This window comes from Phalaenopsis equestris, unplaced genomic scaffold (genome assembly GCF_001263595.1).
Source record: "Phalaenopsis equestris unplaced genomic scaffold, ASM126359v1 Scaffold208847, whole genome shotgun sequence".
Taxonomy (NCBI): Eukaryota; Viridiplantae; Streptophyta; class Magnoliopsida; order Asparagales; family Orchidaceae; genus Phalaenopsis; species Phalaenopsis equestris.
The window spans coordinates 178,682-186,562 of record NW_018228071.1 but is presented as its reverse complement, the minus strand read 5'-3'; the positions used below and the strand labels follow the sequence as shown (position 1 = coordinate 186,562).

Below are 7,881 nucleotides of genomic sequence, written 5' to 3'. Positions count from 1 at the left end.
TCTGTCCACATTTGATGACTCCTCCAAAGGTTGCCTCCTTTCAGAAGTCTTTTAATAATATTTTCATTATCAGTGGTCATAACCACCCTCTTAAGCCAATGGGTGCCTCAAATACCTCTTCAAAATTTGGCTAAATGAAGAAAACCGTCAAATAACTGCCTCTGGCGCTTAAGCGCGGGTCTCTGAGCGCTTAAGTGCAGTCTTCCCTACTTCACCGGTGCTTAAGTGCCAGATCTAGCGCTTAGGTGCCAAAATACTTTCGCACAATTTTCACATTTTTGCTCCAAATTTGATCATTTTTCACTCCTTTAAGCACTTTTCATCATTTTACTTGTAACTGAAAGAAAAACACAACAATACCTTTCATTAAAGCGCAATATCTCAAAAATAGGTATAAAAATGTGTCTATATATATATATATATATATATTTATTTATTTATTTATTTATTTATTTTATTTTTTTTGAAGCCAAACAGATTAAGATTTAATATTAATCCCAAAAGTTGATCAGGGAAAGCCTATTTAACTAGAATTCAACAAAGAGATTACCATATTATCACTGGGCGAGAATTGATGAATCAAATACAGTTGTTCTAATTCATGTGCAAGCACTCTTCAAGTAGAGCAAAAACTTCTGTTAGCATTGTTTTTAGAGTAGTTGAGGGAACATTTGATATATATAAGAAAAAAACTCACACATAATCACTCATTATTTCATAGAAGTGATTTAAATCAATCTTCTCTTGGCCTTGTGAACCTTCTTCAACAGCTCGTTCCACCAACATAAATAATTTCTTCAATGGTGTCCCGTCTAATGCTTTAGCAGCTTCATCAACATCATCTTTTGCAAAGACATTGAGCTGTTCCAGCACCTTTGCACAATCTGCCTTGTCCAATGTCGGTACGTGATAAATAACAGAAAAGGCATTACAAAATCCAATAGACTTGAGAAATCCAACCTCGCTTGTAGTTCCAATAACAAACATATTCTTCCCCTTTGGAGGAAGTTTTTTAAGAAGGACCAGCAATGTTTGTGCAACCAAACTTGAAAAGCGAGGACCAATGAAAAAATAATCCAACAGCCTTTCAATGTCATCAAGTATAATGACGCTCAACTGAGATTTATATGCATCCTCAAAAACCTTGATAATTTTTGCACATTTACTGCTCTCGCTTAGACCACCCATTGACTCAGCTGAGACAATTTTGACAAATGGAAAATGGTTGTCGATACTAATTGTTGCCGCCATTGCTATCTTACCACTTCCCACAGGACCTTCCAAAAGACATGTAACAATGGGGTTACCCTTGCTCGCTCTAACTTTCTCAACAAGAATCATGTTTCTCTTATGGATGTACTTATGTCTTTCACCACAGTCAACCATTCCATAAAGCCTGCATCGTTGGAGATCAACTGTGGAAACACCAAATGCAGGGACAACCTCTTGAAGAGCTTCCATAAAATCATTCATGATAACTTTTATGTTTTCATCGTCCAATTGCTTAGTGAGATAATCCAAGCTTAATTGTCGATTTAAGGCAAATGAAACAGCACTTTTTACAACACCTTCTAGCTCAGCACCACTGTAATTCTTTGTCCTCATAGCTAACTCTTGAAGATTTACATCTATAGCTAGAAATGAGTTTTCTTTCATTGTATTGGTATGTATTTGTAGAATTTGGAGACGTCCATTTTCATCAGGAAGGTTGATCTCAACAAGAACCTTCAATCGACCAGGCCTTAATAATGCTTCATCCTGTAAATCTTTCCTGTTGGTCATTCCAATAAGAAGGACATTGTTTAAGGAATTAACACCATCAATCTTAGTGAGTAGCTGGTTCACAATACCATCATGAACACCAGTGCCATCCTGTGTTGACCCTCTAGTCTTACAGATAGCATCAATTTCATCAAATATGATGACATGTAAGTCACTTTGATTGCCTCGTGCCTTTTGATCTTGTTCTGCATCGACAACTAAATCCCTCACATTTTTCTGTCTCTCCAACATACTTGCTCAGTACTTCAAGGTCCGTTAACAATCTTTGGTTCCCTTCCATTGAGCAATTTTCCAATCTGTCGAGCTAAAAGTGTCTTTCCAGTGCCTGGAGGCCCATAAAGCAGCATACCCTTCACATACTTGATACCCAATCTGACATGAAGAACAATAAGAAAGAGTAAATGACATTCTAAACATGCAAGAGAATACCAAGGCTATACATTCAAATGGCAACATCTAAATCACATACTTATTTGTAACATGGGGAGGATAAACACGGGAAGCAAATGCCCTTCAAAATATCTTAGCGAATTCTTCACTAAGTCCTCCTATTCCAAGTTCCTGAAGATTAAATTCCTTCTGCCTGAAAATATTGCTACTTGCAGCTTCACGTTGATTAAAAATCTTTATCCCTGAGCTTGAAACTGCTTCAAACACAATATATGTATCATTGGTAATTATCCCTCTTTCAATGGCATTTGATTTCTCTTGATCCTCTGCCAAAGCTTGGTTAACAGTAAAGATGTAATTGTTTCCAAGAAATTCAAATAATACCCTTTGTCCAACCGTCATAACCTGATTAACAAACTTCTTATGAAGATGTTGTGCAAGAACAATAGCATCTAGCTCTTCATTTATATTGGTTTTTACTTTAACATAGTCCAGACCAAGAGTAAGCAATGCTATAGCAAAACCAGATGGCGGACAAAATGTAATAACAGATATGTGATCGCCAGTGGAGACTTTTGTGTGCAGGCGTTGGATAGCATTCAGAGCAAGTTGACCATCAGGAATGTTGCTATGCTTAATGAGGGAAAGAACAACAGAATCTCCAACGAGAACCAGGGCCGAGCTGGGTCCCGGTGTTGCAAACTTCTGAAGATCGCCGACGGAGCAGTAGACAAAGTTTGTGAGAGCGAACTCCTGGCTCGGCGTGTTCACAACGATCATTGTAGTCGATGTGCCCATAAACCCTCGCTCTGGATTTCCCCTCATCTGCGACAGGTGACAGAAGAGGAACTGGATCGGAATCGGGATCGGGATCGTGTATATATATATATATATGAATTATTTTTGATTTTATATATATATTTTTTATATTTTGTATTTTGTCTCTAAATCTCCTAATTTATCAAATCTATTTAATTTATTGTTACCTCTCCCGGCAACAGCGCAACACCAAAAACTTTATCCCAGTTGAATATAGTTGTGTAAAATTTATAAAGTTAACTTCGCTTTACAACAGTGCCAAAAATTTAATGTTGTATTTTATGAATAATAATATTAAGCACTTAATGTTGAGATTCTACGCAAGTATGTGTATCGTTATCAAGTAATATAAAACTTTCTATTTAAGTCTCAAATATCGATCTCACGAGGAAGGTTTAAATTTTTAGATGATAAATTAACTAGGGAATTCAAAGAAAAAAAATGAAATTACTGTCACTAATTTTGAATGTTTGAGATACTATTAAAACTAAATTATTAAGTACAAGCATAATTTAAATGCAGGGTTTAAATTAGTAAGTACTAAAATATGTTTATGTGATGAAATTTTCTAATATGAAAAATCATACTGAGTTTTTGGTGAAATGAGATGAAATAATTGGTTTAAATTTGTATTGTGTCAAATATGAGATATTGTAATTCTCTACCCTCATTCAGTGTTATAGAAAATTATTGGTTAATCTCAAGTTTAGTCCCTAAATCCATGACTAGGCTAGGAGGATACTGGCTCTCATTCCAGAGCTCCCACTTCCTCTGAAGGCTAACTCTCGCTTTAGTTTTTAAACACTAAGATTTAATTGAGGATTTTTAGTCTATCACCTTAGAAATCTCTAATTCTACACCCAACAATGTATATTTTCTTATTTATTTGCACTTAATTTTATGAACGAAATACTACTTCATGGACTTAAATGTGATTCTCACTCTGTTGTAGAACTCATACTACATTTCCCAGATCATATGTTTCACAACATATTTTAACAAATTAATTGGTTAGATAGAAAAGTAAATTAAGAACGGAGTTGAAAAATCATCACAATTTATTTTATATTTTAATATTGGCACATCTAAATTATCTCTTCATTTCACCATATCTCAGAGTAGGGAGAAAGATAAAGGAAACTACTCAGACTTAACGAGAAAGATATAACAAAACACAAATTTCATATATAAAAGGAAGTTCATACAATAATAATAAACAAACAACACTTATCTGAAACACTTTCTCAATACAAATCCTTTGTAGCCTCTCTTAGAAAATGTAGGAAGAATAAATCTCTCACTTCTCTCCCTCTCCAACACTTCTTAGAGAAGAATTCATACTTAAAATCACCACAAAAACTCAAAACTATAAAGAAAATAAAATGACTAATGGTGTAGAATGGCGTGGAAGAATGTAAAGTGGCAAGGAGGAGCACGAAGAGGTGCAAAGGGTTGGCTCTAAATAGAGCCTAGGGTCGGTTATCCAATAGGTGCATCAAAAAACTCTTCAAAAAATGCCCAAATTTGTCAAATCTGCTAGAATCCGAGTCTGCACCGACAGTGGCACCGTCAGCGCCCATTCTTGCGTTGTCGGCGCCATTGGCCATCTAATTTAATATGTATTCTCTGTCAAATGACGCTCAATATGGTGTCGTCAGCTATGAAGAATTTTTTTAAAATCTCCATTTTGACTCCAAATTTCATCCATTTTGCTTCTTTTTTTTGCTCCAAGTCCTAAAAATTAAGAATCTGTAATAAAACATAAAAAATACCTTTCATTAAAGTGCAATATCACAAAAAATGAGTATAAAATATGAGTTTAAAAATGCATATATTTTTGGTGTATCACTACCTGAGAACTTTGAATCGAAAGCACAACTATTTCATGTAGGGTTTACTTTCTCAAAAGGCCATTGGTTAGTGGTCATTTCTTCAATTAGAGAATAGCCTCATCAAATGACTTTGACATGAGGGATCCATCAATGACATCATTAATAATAGATCTTAAAGATCCTACTAAGCCGTTATATAGAGTCTGAATAATCAACCAATCAAGTAGTGCATGATGTGGGCACTTCTTAAGATACTCCTTAAGTTATTCCCATGCATTGTATATTGACTCGCTTTTATGTTAGCAAAATGAAGTAATATCATTTCATAGTTTAGCTATTTTTGAAGGCAAAAAATACTTAGCTAAGAATTTTATTGCTAATTCACCCAATGTCCTGATTGATCTGGTGCTCATAAATTTAACCACATTTTTGCTTTATCCCTTAAAGAAAAAGGAAACAATTGAAGCCTAACAATATTGTTTGACACACTATTATATCAAAATGTAATGCAAAATTTTAAGAAACTTGCTAAGTGTAAATATTTATCCTAAAACTGGGTTCCCCTAAATTAGTTGTTCGGCATTACTTGAATGATAACAGGATTCAGTTCAAATGTGTTAGCTTTTGTGGTAAGGGTACCGTAGGATTAACACAATCCCTTAATGGTCTATTCATGTTGTGATGATCATTAATCGTTTGATGGGTATCTAAATTTGTTTGTTGATTATTGGTCATTTCTTCTACAAGTTCATGAAGTCATTTTTTTTCTAATCCTCCTAATTGCTCTTTATAGTTCTAAATTATAGGGTTCAAGTCATGTAGATTCTATAGCCAACAATTTAAATAATAACAAATTTACCCTTTATAGAAAAGGTTGTGAGTGGGTTACTACCCTTACTTCTACTTTGTGTTTCAATCACTTAAGTAAGTTAATCATCTTAATTTAGTACCTTTCCCTTCTGTTTTAAACTAAAAACTTGAATGGTGTAAATCTCCAAAATTATAATTATACACTTAAGGTTCATACTTTGTAACTCCCTCATTTTGATCCAAATAACCATGAAACTTTGTTAACCTCTTACTCATGGGATAATTAAGACATCATAGGAGGATTTATATTTTTCTGGTATTTATTTATTTTTTTAAAATTATTTTTAATCCATATTCACTAATAATTATGACTTCCTTATGATAATTAACTTAATTATCCAAAATATGTTCTCTATCCTTAGAAAAAGTTTATGTTTTCTATCCTTAGAAAAAGTTTATGTTGTTGTTGAAAGTCAGAGGACCACTTGGAGTAATTTTTATTGTTTTTTGAATAATATTTTAGATTTTATTAATTTTAAATTGGTTTTAATTAATTAATACATAAAAAATATATTTTTATTTAAAAACAATCCAATTTTATATTTCATTAATCTCTCTGACCTCAGTGAACTTAGAGAACTTGATTTTATATTTTTCAAAATTTTATTTTCTTTTTTAGAATTATTTTAGTCAATAATTTGTAAAAATATAAGGAAATACATTTAATTCCTTAAAATACCCTTTTAGATCTTTAAATATTTATAAAACCACTTTAAAGTTATTGTCTTTAATCAAAGAAAATTTTGTGACATTTTGAAATTTATATTTTTAAAATTTTAATTATTTTTAATTTTTTTTAATTAGAAAATACTTTAAAAATATAATTTTTTTTCTAATTCTAATTTTATTTTTACTAAGTTCCTCTGATTTCAGTGAGTTTACCAAACTTAATTTTGTGTTTTTTATGATTTTATTTTATTTTTTAAGAGGTGCTTATCATGAAAAATTAGGTTCTTAGGGTTAGAGATGTTCTCTATCATTAGAAAAATTAGAAAGCATCCCTAATCATATGAGGAATAAGCTTTAAAAATTTTAAGCCATGGTGATAGGTATTTGAATACTTATGACTTAAATAAATTTTAAGGTTTTAATTTAATTTAAATTTAAATTTACAATAAATTTTTATAATTTTTAGTCCATTAAATTTTCATCTATTCATTGAGCATAAAGGTATTTTTATTTTATTTTTATGACTTTTCTACACCAAGATATGATTTTTTGAAGTTAAATTTAATTTTTGAACTTAATTAAATAAAAATACCCTATTTATCTACTTAAACAAGATGGTGTCGCGTCAACCTCGGCGGCTTCTAAAGACCACGCGGCATCCTTCTATTGGTTGCACTTTTCACCTCAACCCCCTCGTATGCCCATTAATCACTCCATCTATCTCCATTCGCGTCGCTTATTTCAAATACACGAGAATGTATTGCATCCGTTCATCATCCCAAATGAGCCTTAACCCGATAACCATCTACACTCAAATGCTAAGATCTCTCTCGATACTTAACCAAAATGTATGGGGTTTGTTTCTATAACTTCATCTAAGTGAGGTGAACACATATATACGGTTATGTGGGCATGCATTGTTCATTCTCTTCATAAATGACCAAATAGAGGAAAAAATGGGAGTATTTGAGCTATATCTTTTTCCAAGAGGTTAGGCCTTAATTGGATTGGTTGAGGAGCTTCGCCTTAGTCCCACAAACCACCTCTAAGTTTTGATTTGCTCCGTGGATGGGTTAAGATATGACCTAGACCAAATGGTGGATCGGGTGTGGTCTAATGTTATGGTAGAGGGCTCAAAAAGGAGGCTTTTGATCGAAAAAGTGATTTTAAGCTATGGGGAAGCTTGTAGAAAGGTTAATTTGGAGTTATGAGACGTTTGGAGGAATGACCAAAAATGTCATGATTTTGAGCTTTAAAATTAAGGTTTCTCAGTGGAGAAGAAGGGCTAAAAAGGATTGAAATGAGCTTTGTGTGAGTGTGTGTGGTTGGAATAATTTTTACAAAGTATTGCCAAGGTTTGTGCACAATTCTATTTGACCTTGAAGGGTGGTAGTTTTATTGGGTGAGCAGGGGCTTCAATTGGCCAAGTCAGAGGGTCCAAGGTGGCGCTTAGGTGGAGACAGGGGTGAGTGTACAATTGGAGTGATCCACATTGGATGGGTGGAATTTTGAGTTTTGA

At 33.2% G+C, this 7,881-nt stretch overlaps 1 pseudogene; it reads right to left on the bottom strand.

Annotated features, from left to right (window-relative positions):
- Positions 1–646: 646 nt before the first annotated feature.
- LOC110036583 lies at positions 647–2,998 on the bottom strand (annotated as a pseudogene).
- Positions 2,999–7,881: the final 4,883 nt, after the last annotated feature.